General features: G+C 33.0%; 1 protein-coding gene across 1 annotated transcript in view; it reads right to left on the reverse strand.

Annotated features, from left to right (window-relative positions):
* The window catches only part of LOC109595664 (protein timeless homolog), a 121,777-nt gene that overhangs the window by 42,847 nt on the left and 61,523 nt on the right, over positions 1 to 17,407 (reverse strand). The window lies entirely within an intron of this gene.

Genomic DNA, 17,407 nt, shown 5'->3' on the forward strand with positions numbered 1-17,407 from the left:
GTAATCAGTTAAGGAAAGAAAACTTTTAAATATACGACAATCAATGGAGACATTAAGGACTGTGGGTAAACAAGTTGTCGAAGAGGCAGAGGGAAATTCAAAGAAGTTGTCGGGGCTGTAACCGCAAATTGGAAATCGTTTCCCAGCATCATTATCGAGTATTAGCTCAGTTCTTATATCTTCCAAACTATACATCTTAATAAGTGTCTGAAGTATTTTCTATTTTATTGTAGCTGTTGTACGGTAACTGTAGAAAAATGGTTTTCAACATCTATTAAAAATTATAAGAAGTCAATATATTGTTACCTTTTTTCATTCAACGTTGAATGAATATGAATATTATCATATAAAAAGGGTTAATTTGAAATCAGATGCTCATAAATATTTCGTCCACATAAACGCACAATATACTTTTAATATCATAGCATGTTTTGAAAGAAAACTTCGTCCATGAACCAAAATTTACCATTAAAAAGTTTTATGTTGGATTGTTAAATGTCATTTTTTACATGCAGACATGTGGTATCACTAAATACTAATAAACATTGGATGGTTTCCACTGGACGCAATAGACAAACAATAACAGACATCGTAGCTGAAACATTGTGCAGACCACGACCAGCACCGCCATCGATCGCAAACATATAGGGTTATGTGGGGCAACGTAACAACTTTTCAGCGGTTTCAGCGCCTCGTTTCAGGGTTAAAACCCTCCCTCGCAGTACGCGCCTCAAATACACAAACAGTACACCATCCCCGCACCCTGTAGATACACAATGCACCTAATGAATAGAGTGCAAATTACACAAAAGGGGGCCATCGTTCATGTACCTGGACGGTTTATTTATCAGATAAACAACCCCCGGGCTTCCATTCAGGTCCGATGCACATCAGAATATGCCACATCGAAGGTTACCGCCTCTTTTATCTTACAATGCGTTATCGACACCCATTCATAATTACCGGATGATGACGGTGAAAATGAGTTAAATACAAATTCCTGCTGATTATCTATTGACTGCACTGTATATTCAACTTATTAACCGTTATAGTCCAATATGTGATTTATTATAAACTACAATAAATTCCACTACAATTACAATTATCTGCCAATATACAGGGTAATTCATTAAGAGATTTAACCATCTCCAACTAAAAAATTAGTTACTATCTAACCTATTATTTTATTTCTCAATTAAACTCATTTGTAGATAAACTTAACTCTCAGAACCATAAGTTGTATGGTAAGCCAGAATAGAATTAGTTGAGCTCACACTTTTGTGTCCACTTAAACAGAAATTTTAATAAAAAAATACTTTGTCTCACACTTCCACACCTACAAACACATTTTGAATATGGACAAAATAGGCTGTTTTATGGCACTGATTTGTAAATACAAACGAATCAGTTTTTGTTTGGTGTTTATTCAAGTTTGGCGAAATGAATATTCAGCATTTCCACCATTTGATTTAAAATATTGTCGACGAATGAAAAACAACGTGCGAAAATTAAACCCGTTCGGTAGAGTCAGTTTTGTTTAAACAATACCACTAAATTATTCATGATTAATATTTTATGTGCGTACGTTTTTTTTTTTTTTTTGTAAATTCAAATGGAAAATTGTTTACTGCAATTATTTGATTGGATCTGATAGAAAGGTTCGGTGTGTTGGCTTTAATCAACTTTTTTTTTTTGGAATAAAAGCTATTATTAAAACACTAACAAATAGTCCGCATTAAACAAACTATTAAACAAAACATTGTAAATGTTCCCTTATTGTTGGTAATCAACTGCTGCGAAGTACCGCAGTTTAATTAAGTCTCACTTTGATGTTCGTGATATTCACAAGCAATTTATGTAACAGACCAATAATTTAACGGGCCCACAGACTTTGGACCTGAATAATATTGCGAGACCCTAAATTCTAATGAACCTTTCTTCGAACACGCAATTATACCCCCGAAAACGAATCCCCCTTTTCAGTCCGACGGTTGATGCCTGTTGATCCGAATAAAAATGCACGTCATGACGGCACCATTGGGACAATAAAACGAACAATTGCTACGTGTGTCCGTGTATCGGTGTGGGTCGGTCGAAACGTACGGCTGGATAACGTCCCGCCATTAAATTAAGCATAATTACCGCCATTTAAAGCACCATAAGCATGCGGCTGACGGCGATTACGGCGAGCAGTTACAGCGCTGATTACAGCTGTACATCCACCGCACGAGCAGTACAATCCGAAACTGGAACTTCCAACTCCGGATCGAGATCTATGTTAATTAAGTAATGCTGCACACAGAAATAATCAATCGTGGAGAGAACAACGGATACCTATTTGTGTTGGAAACTATTAATTTGCTGCCTCTGTAACACAAAATTTGAAGTTTTCTATTAATATTTCTATCTTCCCGTGATATATCTACATTTTAAGTATATTCTGAAGCACTAAACGTCAATTAAACTATGTAAAGATTTTCAGCTTTATATTTAAACTGTAGTTTTATGTATTTTAAATGTTTCATTAAAATACTCTTACTGTCTAATAAAACTTTTACTGATCCCAATCAAGTTAACAAAGTAATTACATATATCCAATGTAACAATGTGAAATAAAAGTTTTATTTTATATGATACGTAGGTTTCTTCTAATGATAACATATTCTGGTAAATTTTATTTTTCTATTTCATTTTCTTATTACATTTTTTTAATATATTTTTAAATAAATATATTTAGTTAGACTCCTTATCTTGTCCTTTATTTAAATTACATTTGCACATTTTAAATGAATACAAATATACTAGAAAATTATAATATACTCATAACTTAACATAAATATACATAACAAATTTCTAATAATTAATTTGCACACATGTAATCTAAAATTACTTACAATGTGGCCTATTTAAGATGGAAATAGAAGATTAAGGATTAAAAATAATATCTAGTATAAAATTGGTTTCCATTCCCTTTTTCTGATAAATTGAAAACAATTTTATGGTATGTACAGAGAAGCTTCTATAAGAAGAGAGCTGAAACTGTTGAGAATGAAATTTCTGGAAATTGATTTTTTGTGTTTGTGACAGGTTATATACCTGGAAAATTTTCAAATAGATTGACGACTTGCCCGTTATAATTGAAAAACTGAAAATATGTCATATTTATAATTTATGTGGTTTATTTTAAAATATATATTAAATATCTGTACATAAATTTTAATGGTAAAAATGTCTAAAATTTCTGTTTATTTATACTCGAATGAGATTCAATGTTTCTTTTTTGATAGACTTGATTCAGTAAAATTTACATCAGCTTTTTCAAATTTTAAATTAGTTTTCTCTCTGAATTTAAGTAGTACCGATAAGAAGACTCCAAGCTCCAAGTATTTAATAATATTATGGATTTTAGTTGAAAAATAATTGCAACTAAGTAAAAACTAAATGTGTAAAATATGTTTACCTAGCTTTTACCACAGATGACAGAAATTAAGAAAAATTTAATACATCTTCGGTTGATTATCTATCTGAAAGCTGATTTACCATGTACAGTATTGGCAGAAAGTAGAGCAACTTTAAAAATATATAAATTACTACAGCCCTGTATATGCAAATCTAATATAATTTATACCAATTATGAACACACTGTATACAAACATATCGGTGAATATTTTATGTATTAAAAATAATTCTGTTAGCTACAAATATAAAACTAAATATTCGACTGGCAACTTTTTTTTAATTTTATCATACTCCAAAAAACAACCTTTCCTCCCTTCCAGCAAAATAAAAGGACTACTTGAAACACAACTTGGAATTAATGTTTCTTCAAGAATCGTAAGAGATAGATTACTACAAAGTCTTTATGCGAGAAGGCCAAACTAAAAAACCACTACTATCAGAGAAGAACAGACGAGCCAGAATTCAGTTTTCCAGGTCCCCTTTACTTTAAATGATTTTAAATAAGCGATCTGATCAAGTTTAATCTGGTTAGCAGTGATGGAATTTTATATGTAAGACGACCTATTCATGAAAAGTTTAACCCATACTCACTGTTAAACACGGCGACAAGTCTGTAATGGTATGGGGCTGTTTTTCGGGATTTGAAATGGGTCCTCTCCTTTGAACAAAGGGCATCATGGATCGTTTTATGCATAAAGAAATATTAAGGAACAACATGGTACCGTACCCAGATAAAATTATGCCACAAAATCTTTATTTTCAACAAGGTAATGACCCAAAGCACACACATATATTTGAACCAGTGGCTTTTAAAGGAAACAAATAATATTATTAACTTGCCATGTCAATTTCCTGATCTAAACTTCATTGAAAACAATATATAGTATAGTAATCAGCAAGATTTATTCACGGTTTTGCAGGAGGTCTGGAAAAATATGGATCCAAATAGTATGAACCGTATGTTGCTTTCCATGAAAAAAGGTGTTTAGAAATTACATATTAATTTTACAATATATTAGCATAGAATTAATTAAAATACTAATTACAAATTATTTGTTGTAATAAAACTTTACATAGCATAAGTTGATATACTTTTTGCCAGCATAAATCAAATACACTCCAGTAAAATTAAACACTTTTTTATTGTTTAAGTATGTAATTGTTAAATTTATAAAGTGAAGTTAATTTAATATACGTTTTTAGGAGAAAAATTATTTGAATTTTAAAAAAGTTGCTCTACTTTTTGCCAATACTGTATATGATCTATTAAAAAGATAACAATTTCTAGGAAATTTTGTTTGCATAAATGAGTTCGATAAAAAAGATCCTCTTCTTAAAAACAGATTTCTTTATTGCCTATTTTCTGAGGTATAATAATCGAGTGCTTTTCTCTTAATTGTGCCACCCTGTATATGTAAATTGATTAAATTTAATATTAAAGGAACATAGTCAAATTTATATATACTTTACATTTAGATTAAAATAAAGAATATTTTTATAATTTAATGCAGACATGCAGTTTGCTTACATTCTAATAAAATACAATTTAATTGATTTTTTGTCTAATTTAAGTATTTACTAATAAGCGAGGTTCCATTAGGAACTCATATAATATTAGTCAGTCACTTTCGTCGTTAATAATGGTCACATAACCTCGCCAAATTAATATTTTATGGGGACAAAATAAAGGCAAAGACCGGTCGATGCGATTTGAATAATATATTCACCGCATCTCGCCTAAGAAGTAGGCTGGAGACTCTCCGGAATGCATCGCATATTTGACCCACTTCAGCCAGACTCCGTATTAAAATCTATGGAAATAATAAGACGGGGATATGTATAAAACATGCATGCCGCTCGGCATAATTCACCATTTTATTCCAAGTGTCGCAATTTGTAGCCTGTTGATATTACGACGAGTTGAAAGTAACGTATTATGCGAGCAAATGTGGATATGGATTTTTGTAGAGGCTTTTTGAAACGTGCAGAGGTTTGCATGGAAAATGTTTTAAACAAAACGATGATGGCATGTGACACAGTTGACGTTGACCCGGAATATTTCGGGCCGCCGTAAATATCGATGCTGTCTTGATAATATTCCGGGACACGCAGAAATTATGATTTCATTGGGACGCGTCCCACATAAACCGCGACGTCGCAACCCAATACGAACATTCGCGCAGATTAAAATATCAATAAAATAGATCGCGGTCCCTCCATCTCCATCAGCTTTTGTAAATATTTATTCGGAGTGGTGACATATGAAAAAGTATAACCCACATTCAATACGTCCCCCCTGGATAAACAGGAAATTGTTCTATAAGGCATCAATAAATCGCCAGCCCCGAAATTGCTTTAAAAAATGTATCTCTGGCAAGAAATGGCAAAAATTTATTTCAGAAAACGTACGTTTTCGTTTAAATATTGGTTATATTTTAGTTAAATCACTAACTGAAGTGGTAACTGCAAATTATTTAAGATAATTCATGAATTATCTCTATCTTAAGTTAAATGAACAAGTAACTCCTCAAAACCACATTACAATTTCCATGCTTACCAAACATGATAAATAAATGGAAAATGCAATTCCTTTAATAGATTGATTTAATTGCATTCGAATAACGATTTGTTAATGGTATTGTTTGCGTTCGATTTCCCTCGTGGAAACATGTTTTATTTCCCCAAGTCGGAAAAGGGAAATGCGACGAACGTACAAACAATGTCCCTTCCCCATCACCAGAAAGAATTTCAACTTCATAAAGTATTTAGATGGACATAAAAGCTTGGTCTTCAGGGAAAATATCAAATAGTTTCGTTTAAAAATAAAATACACGTAAAAATGGGAATATATGTATAATAGAAATACAAAATGTTCCTTATGTAAGTGGTAAAACGCAATGAAATATGAATCATGAAAATATGTAGCAGAAAATTAAAGATATAAATTTTCAAAGGTTATGATGTGTATTTACCATTTCATTTTTAACTTGTATATCTTATAATTTAGAAGATATTTAATATTGTCGGCTGTAAAACAGAAAACATAACTGATAATGTATTTTATTTATGGTAATGTCAATTATGTTTTTATCAAATATTATTTATAATAATCACCTACAAAAAATATTTTGTAGCTTATTAAATATATTTAACTAAGATGTATCGATATTTCTGGCAAATTTGGAGATATATAATATCGTCGTCTGTGAAACAGAAAATGTGTTTTATTTATGTTAATGTCACTAATATTTTTTCCAAATATCATTTATGACAGCTTAGGTCATCTGCAAAAAATATCTTGTGACCTATTAAATTATCTTTAAATAACATGTATCGACATTTCTAGTAAGTTTGAAGATATCTAATATAGTCTTCTGTGAAACGGAAAATATAACATAATTATTCATGTTAATATCAATAATATTTTTGTCAAATATCATTTATGACAACTTTAAAATAATTACCTACAAAAAATATTTTGTGACTTATTAAATTATCTTTAACTAAGATGTATCGACTTTTTTGGTAAATTTGAAGATATCTAATATCCTCACTTGTGAAACAGAAAATGTAATCTATAATTTATTTTATTTATATTTTTGTCAATAATATTTTTGTCAAATATCATTTATGACAGCTTTATATTAGACTAGATATTTTGAGACTTGTTAAATTATCTTTAACCAAGATGTCTCGATATTTTTGGTAAATCAAGGAAATATCTAATATTGTCGACTGGGAACATTTTACTTATTTTTATATCAATAATATATTTGTCAAATATCATTTGTGACAGCTTTATAATGGTCACTTACGAAAAATATTTTGTGGCTTATTAAATTATTTTTAACTAATATGTAACATTTCTGGTAAATTTGGAGATATCTAATGTCGTCACCTGTGAAACAAAAAATGTAACCTTTAATTTATTTTATTTATATTTATGTCAATAATATTTTTATCAAATATCATTTATGACAGCTTTATAATAGACTCCTACAAAAAATATTTTGTGACTTGTTAAATTATCTTTAACCAAGGTGTACCGATATTTTAGTAAATTTGAAAATATCTAATATCGTCGCCTGTGAAACAGAAAATATAACTGATAATTTATTTTGTCCAATGTCACCTATGAAAAATATTATCCAACAAATGGTTTTTTTACTAGTGACTATATTATATATTAATTACTTCAATAAAAAAACGTGTATAAAACAGAAAATTATTTCAAAAGAGACTTTTTTCATGAGCTCTTTTATCTTGCTCCAGTGACGGTACCAGACAATGGAAATGGTGTACTTTCACGTGGATTGTTGTTTATCGCGACCGTTAAAATTTTAAACCCGTCCGAAGGCGGAAAGACGATGTGAAAAAAACGGCGGATAATTTCGCGATTTAGCGACATATTGGCAGCGTTCCGTCTGCCTGTATCAGTCCTATATTCCGGGGGACCGATGTGTGTTATGGATTCAATGGTCTGTGCCACACGTTGTCTCTCCACCGTTGCCAAGTTTACGAAATATTCAATTAATTCAGCCACTTTCATGTACTAAATGTTCTTAGTGATTTGTTGAAACTCTTTAGTGTTCAAATTAGCTTTATCTATAGGAGAAAATTCATTTTATTTGGGGACGTTCCAAGGAGCGGTATGGAAATTTTGTTGTGAGTAGACAACGTTGCCTACGATATCTTCAGCAAATAACAATGAAAGTTGATCCGCGTTGGCAGTTCCATTGCGATACAGGCTTCCCGATTCCGATATGAATACTTAAAATAAATTACCTACTGGGGTTTTGATTAAAAAAGGGATATTGCCATCCGTTTAACTTTGTTGTCCCATATTCGCTTTACCGTCATCCTGTATTTTTACGACACTTTATGGACCCAATATCAGTTGCCAATAATAACTTTGTTCAAATAAAAACATATGTGTGTAATATGCAATATACACAAAGACAAAGTAATTTTAATATATTAATTTAGTTTCAAAATTTAGGGATGCTTCCAAAATTAGTACCCTTCAATTAAAATTAACAAAAGATATTCATCCTTCGGCTGTAATTCATACAACGCATACACCCGCCATTTCACTTCTCACTATCACTAACCCGCTTTTATCCTGTCAGCGAAAGTCCACACAAATTGAATACACCGAAGTGTCCCGCATCGCAGGATCCGCATCCATTGTGCGTCGCGACGAGGATTGAAGCGTCCCAGACAACAGACAATGCGGCCGCCCGCTGAGACACACAATAACTCGTCCGAATGTTATCAAAACGGACGGAGTTCCAAGACGGGTGATCCGCGACTAATCGCGGTCCGTGAATGTCGCGACCCCGATTCATCTCCACTTTTGGCCGACAATCGTTCCAACTTGAAATGGGATTTTGGTTAAGCTGAACGATTCGAAATTCACTAGCTGAGCGTGAAGACTACAACAAAATAAGTACCATGAAACTTCTTCATTATAAGATTTTCAATTGGCGTAGTTCAAAAGCTGAAATTCTTTCTGCCTTTATTGACACGTTACTTCTGCCGTTATATCTAGCAACATCAGGGATTTTTTTCTTTTGAATGGCAAAAGTATCGACTGATCTTTGCTCAATGGTCTGTACATTTTTACGATATCGTTGGGAAATTGGGTCTGTTGTAGAAATTCATTTGGGCCCGGTTGAATTGACATTGAACGCAGCGGGCCAGATCCATTTGTATACACATATTTGTATAATAAATCGTTCAAACAGCATTTGTATTTGAAGTATGAAGGGTGGGTGTAAACGACCGTAATGCAAAAATGAAGTAGACTGGGAGACGGCTTCTTGTGCGCACAGTCCTTTCAAAAAGTGTTTCAAGAAACAATTAGGTTTATGGAGCAAGTTCGATAAAGGGAAGTTTTGATAACTTTTGTGAAATTGGATAGCAATACAGATTCAGGGAAAACATCATCATCAAAATAGAGATGTATAACTGGATGAAAAAGTGTAACGGGTGTATAATGTACATACATAAAGAGAGTAAAATGTACACATAAGTTTTTTTGTAAGTCCACACCTCCATTATTGTTGTTTTACTTTTACCCCCACCTCCATTATTTTCCCATTCATAATTATGTAGTTTATTTAGACCCTTTTTCAAACCTGGCACAACTTCCTGGCAAAATTCAGTTCAAACTGGTTGTGAATACAAGAAATGACTTATTAAACCATCATAATCCAAACGCAGTTAGTTAATTGCCAGTGTTTAAGCCGTTATTAAGATGGATATGCGAAAATAATTAGGCGAACATCTAGTCATAATCGGCGAGGCGATTTATTATTTATAGCACCGAATGAGCTCCAAATGGAAATTTATGTTCTTGGAATGACGGTGTAGAACTGATTGTGGGGGTCGAGTGTGTGTGTGTGCAAGCTAAATTACTCACAGAATATTAATTACGCCGATACATCTATTAATCATTTTTGCATGCGCATTTATTGACTGCCGGGATGTGGCCGTGTTTACACTGTTTATTCCTGTAAATCCAACTATTGGATGAGCAAAAAACCAAGTGCCGAACTACTCAAATATACTGATTTAGTAATTAGTGCACATTCATGCTATCTTTGTCGATATGCATCATCAGAATCGTTAACCGAGTTATATAGTGTAAAATAGCCAGGACTCTTTGAATCCCCAACTCTTTGATTTGCATTTTCTCAATTGTTGTAATTCGTATAGTGCATATGCTTTTAATACCCATCAAATGCAGGAACACGTTATATTGCATATATGAATTTTCCATTACGCGAACATCCAGTCCTGAAATGTATGCAGGCATCGACATACGTTCACTAAAAGATTGGAGTAACTCAATAGTGGCTGGTTTCTATTCAGAAATACTGCAATATGGAAGGCTGCGCTATTTCCCCCGAGCAATTTTAATTATGTTACTTTCAACCCATGTTCCAGCGACATATTCATACTTTTCTATTGAATATCAATTGGAATGTCGAACGGATCATATTATTTGATCCGTGTAGTGTGATAAAATAGATATTCTAATTTTCGAAGGATATTTCATGTAGTAAATGTATTCTTTAGGCACTGTGCGCCTCTGGTTTATCCATTCGGGTCCAGGAGAATTTATATATAGCCAGTTTTCCCCAAGCGGGACATAAATACGGCATGTTGTTGGTGCTCCCCTTCGCCAGTGATTCGGAGAATATGAATATGTGAAAAATGCAATTCGGGAGCTCATGCACAGTAATAATTTCAAAATAGACAAGAAAAGAGCGGCACAATGCATTTCACTATTTTAGTTTTATGTTTAGATTTATGGTGCACCTGAAATAAGAACAAGAACGGACGTATTGTGGTGGAGGCGGTAATTTAGGCAGTTAGGTTTATGGTAGGTCGTAAATTGTGACGTTTATGTTTGGGAATTCTAATCCTGATGAAAAATTTAATGAACCATATCCTTGGACATTATACTAGGAGCTTCAGGCAGATTGAGATGTTCAAAGTCATTATTTTCATTTTTTCGTAATAAAATGTGTTTTTAAAGCAGTTTTTTATATGTAAAGCTATAACGTTTATTTAATATAATTGAGAAAATATGGAGGATTTCTATCGTTAAAACTTTATACGCTTTACACCTATAAATATTTAAATAGATTTGAAACGGGATAAGTTAATGTTATTTAAGAATTTATATAAATAATGGATTAGGCAGAGACATAGACTTGTTTAACATTTTTAATTATTGATTCCCTTTCAGTATTACTTAATTTCTTCTCAAATACACTCCCAAGAGATCCACTCTGAAACTCAGGACGATAACTTTCCGATGGCTCTTCAAAGATCACTCATCCAGATCTAAATCGGACACACGCCAAATTCAATATGCAAGCGAGATAAAATCGAATCGACGGCTTTCGACGTAAGGAACGACACTCCGCACGAAACCGGGAAAAAGTAAAGAAAAACACACACCCCCACTCGATGTGCAAGTGGAGCATTTCGCGCGTTTACCCCGCGCTCATAAATCACCCCGACCTGGATGGAGAACGCAATTTTTCACGCATCCGTCGGACGAAACGCACGTTTTTTTCTTTGTGTCCCTTCGGTGGAAAATGGATGCGTGTTGCAGTCGTTGCCTTAATGCATCCTGATTTACGGTGACTTTCTCCCGTTGCCGTGACACCGCGTAGCTCCGCGACTGCGGGATTATGCGAAAAGCGACTGCTTTATCGCGGCTCCTGCTGAATTTTAAACAGTGGAAAGTTTAAGAGCCGCTCGGCACGGCAATAGAGCAAAGTTAATAATCCGATGTAATCTTCAAGTCAAATACTTCTGATTGTTACTTACAGTAAGTCACAATTGAATTATGTGTATGATATACAGAAATTATTGCCATATTGCCAACGAAAGCTTCGAGATCTCAAAGCTCATAGATTCATTAAATTTTAATTAATACTATATTTCAAGGTGACTTCTCTAATACATACTCTTAACTTGATTTACTTTTCCATCAATATTCAATGGCTTTGATAACCTATTTATAGTGTCCACTATATTGTGGACAAATCTTTTAATATTAGTAAAAAAACTAAACGGAGACCTTTACCTTTCTAACATAGTACACGAAATTGTTCTCTTCTCTTTTATTGCATTGTTTTGAGTGTTCCCTTTTGTTAGATGTGAAGTACTGATGGTTTTTCCTGTTAAAATTATCCCATGCATATTCCAAATAAACAGTGATCTCCACCTTTTCAGTAGACGAAATTGTTTTAGACTACTTTGAAGCTATTCCCTTTTTGTTCATTGTTTTGACCCCTCTATGTTGTCAAATGTGAAGTAATGTTATGAATTGTCCAAATTGAAGAAGTTCATATGCACTTATCCAAAACTATTTTGTTTTTTTTTCTTTGTCTTCTATTGAGCTGTTCATGGCCTCGTTTAAACTCTCTCACCAAATATTTTACATTTGTAAACGAAGGGACAGACTCTTCCACCTTAGAATTTACCTCATTTCTAATATTGGTTGGACAGAGATCTTTCAAATGAAAATATTGTCACATAACAATGCCACTCACTATTTAAGGCCTGCAAATAAATACGATTTAATATAGAAACTCAAGCTTTTTAAAGTTGATGCTTTCCAGTAATTTAATAATGATGAAATTGTTATGTGAATCACCCTTTATATATGGTTCATCTCGTTCTCTAGCAACTTTTCCCCCAAACTTCACATCACAGGATTAATAATAATTGTATTGTTCGAACAAAACTATTAAGCTGGCTACACGTAGGGGAAAAAGTCAGACATTGTTTTGTGTTTACTACCGTAGTAAAATCTGGCGGTGCCTCCCGCAGGCACCCAATAAATCGCGTCGGTCTCCAACGGCGACGGGAAATCCGAAGGCGAAAGTCTCTCCACTTGTCCGACTGTTAGTTCTTGTTCCTCCGTTATCCGTGTTTAATGATGCTAATGCTTGGAAAGTGGAGCACGGTCGTCGTAAACAATATCAATGGCGGGATATCTTCATCCCGACCGGTCTTCGACGATGTCTTCAGCCCTTATTACCGTTCTTATGAGTTCGTTGTTCTCTGAGCGGGCCAAAAAGCAATAATACCAAGAGCCAAAGGCGATTTCAGCTCACATCCAGCCGCGACTACATCCAAATGTTGAAAACTGCATTTATTTGAATGTAATGAGACATTTTAAACGAAACGGCACCATGAATGAAATTCAGTTAAATATATGGTGAATATATAGAGCCATTTTATTTAACCACTGCACTTTTTTAATCAATTTCAGTGATATTTTTGTATTTTAAAACTAACAATACACCGACATTTTTGCAATAGAAATTGTACAGATAAGTCAGAATAATTCAGAGCTCTCATCTAGATGTAAATCCAGATCCGAATATATAAAAGTAACTATAATTATACGAGACGAGATTTCATCTAAACGGGGAACGCCGGAAAAACGACAACCAAGATAATTTTAGAACTGGTCATATTCAAATATTACGGCTTCTGGATAACGTGGTACGCTCAAGTTTGTAGCTGACAGACAATTCAACCATGAGATATTTTCACATGGAATTTTGTCAGTTATAATTTGGTAAGATTAATTTATTTATATTTACCTAAATAAGTAGCAATCTTTGAATACAGATGGTTACTTACGTGGATGAAAACTAAAGTTTAAGCATTTAAATTGATAATTTATATTAAATTCTTTGTACACTAAAAAGGAGGTATGTGCATACAATTTTGTATAACGGTCAAAGAAAAGTAGTAAACTGAAATGATATTTTATGAAAGAGTTTCAGAGATTATTCATCCAGGTTTCATTACCTAAATAAGCTCAGTCTCATTATGAGACCCGCATATTTACTGAATCTTTGCGAGGGTTGACTCAAAGTGATTTCCTTTGATCCTTTTCATTTGTTTGACTTTTTTTCAATGTACCGCATTTATTTGGATGGGTTCTCTTTGTATTTTTAATGTAGGTCATTTCGGCACATTCGCTTTAATAATTGATGATATTTCACGATCCGAATGTCTACCGTATCAGCAAATGTCAATTGTAAACTTCGAGAAAGTTAAAATATGGTGAATTCGCATCTGCAGTTTAGAAGCGCATCCACCATAAATATAAATGATGAGAACTTCAATGTAGGCCGATGCGCCTTCATGAATATTCTATTTCAAATGGATCAATTCATTCGGGCCGGATTATTTTGATGCAACTAAAATATTTTGTAACAAAAGGAATTTGATTAAACAAAAATTTATTTTCAATTAGAAGAATGTCAAAAATGTTATTTCAAACAAGTTAATTAAAAAAGTAACAATTTATTTTTTTAAATGTGAATAATGAAATATATTTTTATGCTCCAAAATAAGTTTTTCTCAATCAACATTTTAAACTTTCTTCATTAGATGTGTTAATTTTTTTTTCGGAAAAGACAATTATAATTTTAAATTATACAAGATTTTTAAAATAGGTGGTCAAAATTAGTTAGATCACGTTCAATAATGAAGAAAAACTAATTTTTTCTTTATTAAAATTTTTCCCAAAAAAATACAGCTCCTAAAATTTAAATTTCTAAAATTATATTTCTATAATTTTTCGTCCAATCGCAGTGAAACAAAGAAAGAAACAATTTCTGAAATTTAAATTTCTTCACAAGAAACTTAAAAAAAATATATATTTATAATATTTAATTTATTTAAAAGTTTTTAATTTCATATATTACTTCATAAAGACCATTTAAAATGATTTTTTGAAACATTTCTATTAGAAATAATAAAGAAATCGTTGCTCCATTATACCAAAAAATGCTCATATCACTATAAAATATTATAAATTGTAACACGTTGCTCGTTTGAATAAAAGCCTACGTAATGGTTAATTTCATGCAAAACTTGCCTGTGATCTTTAAACCAGACGCGCCTTATTAAATCAGCAATCCGGCGAAACTGATTGCGTAGGCGTAACACTTGTATTCCGAGGATTGCGTAAACGTGTGAGGCGAGACTGGAGAAGCCCACTCTTTCATCCTTTTCGGGTCAATTTAAGTTCAAAGACAATCTCCGGGCTAATGGCGTCGACGAATGGGACGCCGGTCCTTATATAAATTCGATACTCGAGACTGACAGAATCACTAGTAGTGCGTAATCGGTGACCGCGGTGATGGACACTTCAAAGACAAGGGTGGCCGGATGAGATGGTGGCATGTCGGCGTTGTTCCAAGCTATTTTGTAACTGATAAGATAATTAACAGCGTCCAAAATCGATAGTTTTGAAAGCTCGGAACGCGCCCGGGGGCCGCGGAGTTTGTGAAACAACGCGGACGGGGTGTTTTATCATCTGGACGAGGCTTTATATTAGGTTAATGTTGTGCAAAAGGGCTCCCACACATTAGTTATGTTGCGGAGCGGGACGGTTTCCAAACTAACTACACTTTATGGGGGCTACACGTTATTAGGACCCATGCAGGAGCATAAACAATTTGCGGGGTTCGACGAACGAATCGGTTTTTAAAACAATTCGCCGACGCAAGAACAAGATAATTTTAGAACTATAACACCATAAAACCCACTGTAAACAAAGAAGTGTGTTTAGTATCGAATTTCCGGGACATACGTCGGACGGGACCGTAGCACCATGTCGCTGTCATGTGAATCACGGGGTCGATGTCGGACGGCGACCTTCGGGGGTGGCGGTCTGTTTGCCGAAGACATTATTATCCATCGTAAGCGGGCAAACAATGCCTGAGTATGGCCCGGCATTTCGTCCCCGCTTGCGGTGTCAATGTTTGAATAGGCTGCTGTCGGCCATAACACTATTTTGACGGATTATTGAGTCCTCATTGTCAGTTGGTCGCAATGTTGACTTTGGACATGGTTTTGTGATTCACTAGGAACATGTATTGAAAGTTTTAGGGACACTGTCCATCGGCGCTTTGGGAAATTGTATTTTAATGTCGACCAGAATTGAAATTTGTTCATTTTTAAAGCAAATATCCATTAAATCCTTTAACGACTTCAAGTGGTTTACTTCCAACATATAATAAATAAAATGGGTACTGATGTGAAAAAACGTATTATAAAATATATGTATACTAAAACTGATATGATGTTAAAAGATTATATAAATTAACATTATTATTATAAACACTATTTTACATGCATATTACATTATTTTATATATTTACCTAACTAGATGTAATTACCATCACGAGTTAATGATTTAATCTGGTAAATTATAATATAATAATTATTAGTCACAGGCACGGCACATAGTGCGATAGAGTTAGCATCAATAACACTAATATCGATTAAATTATCCATGCCCACACAATTTAGTAACAAATTTGTTATAATTACAAATTAAAACCCAACAAACATCGATGCACCCGAATTAAATAACTACGTTTAATAAAATCGAGTTAGGGATCCAGTCAAGCTGGGGTGAGGAATAACACAAATTGCGGTCGAAAGTGAAAGTTTTAAGGGCAGGAAGCAACAAAACCTAAAAGGGCTATTTAATGGATTTAATGTTGTCTTATCAGATTCCGTAAAAAAAAAAAACAGTGAGCCATCGAAAATTCATTACCGGGCCCCGATGTCTACATTTTGCCGAAAAACACATTAGACTCACCGAGCCCTTATTGGATTTATTGGAAAAGTTTCGAAAATTCGGGGGGTCGAAAGTTTGGCGGACTGATAAATTTCACCTATTTACGAGATTAGTATATATGATGTCGGAGGCGAAAAGTTTCGACGCATATTTTTTTATGCGAAAACGTGCACGTCATTTTAATTAGACAGAGAAATCGAAGCCACGTCCGAAATTAAGATCACGCACAAAAAAATTGTGAATTCGATTTAATTTTTGTGAGTTTTTTTGGTGTGGTTAATATCAATTCCTGTCGGAAACTGTTTCAAAAATTAGACTTTCGTATTTGCCTTACCAAATTATATATTTTATTAACTGATTGTGAGTGTTTCTGGTATCCTCTGTTATATTTATTTAACAGGGTTTAATTTGAAGATAAAATAGCTTTACTAATTCTTTATTCCTTATTTTCTTAAATATACAAATAAATAATGAAATCAAAATTCCAAAATTAATAGAAATAAAATTATTTTTTGTATTTTATGATGTATCTAATTACTTTTCGACATTTTACAAAGAAAATTTATTTTCGAATGTCTGATTGATGTCTTAGTTTTTTTTTTTACTTTTAAATTTGATGGTCAATTTATAAATATAAATTATATTTTGTATGAAATAATATTAATTAATATAAAATAATTAACAGTAATTAAAAAAAAACTATATTAGTAGTGAAATTTTAAAATTATCTTCGAATTCTCAGTTTGTATATTAAGAATAAAAATAAAGGAATGGAAAAAAAAAACACAACATTAATAAAAATTGACA

The sequence above is a fragment of the Aethina tumida genome, chromosome 3 (assembly GCF_024364675.1).
Source record: "Aethina tumida isolate Nest 87 chromosome 3, icAetTumi1.1, whole genome shotgun sequence".
In the NCBI taxonomy this organism is placed as follows: Eukaryota; Metazoa; Arthropoda; class Insecta; order Coleoptera; family Nitidulidae; genus Aethina; species Aethina tumida.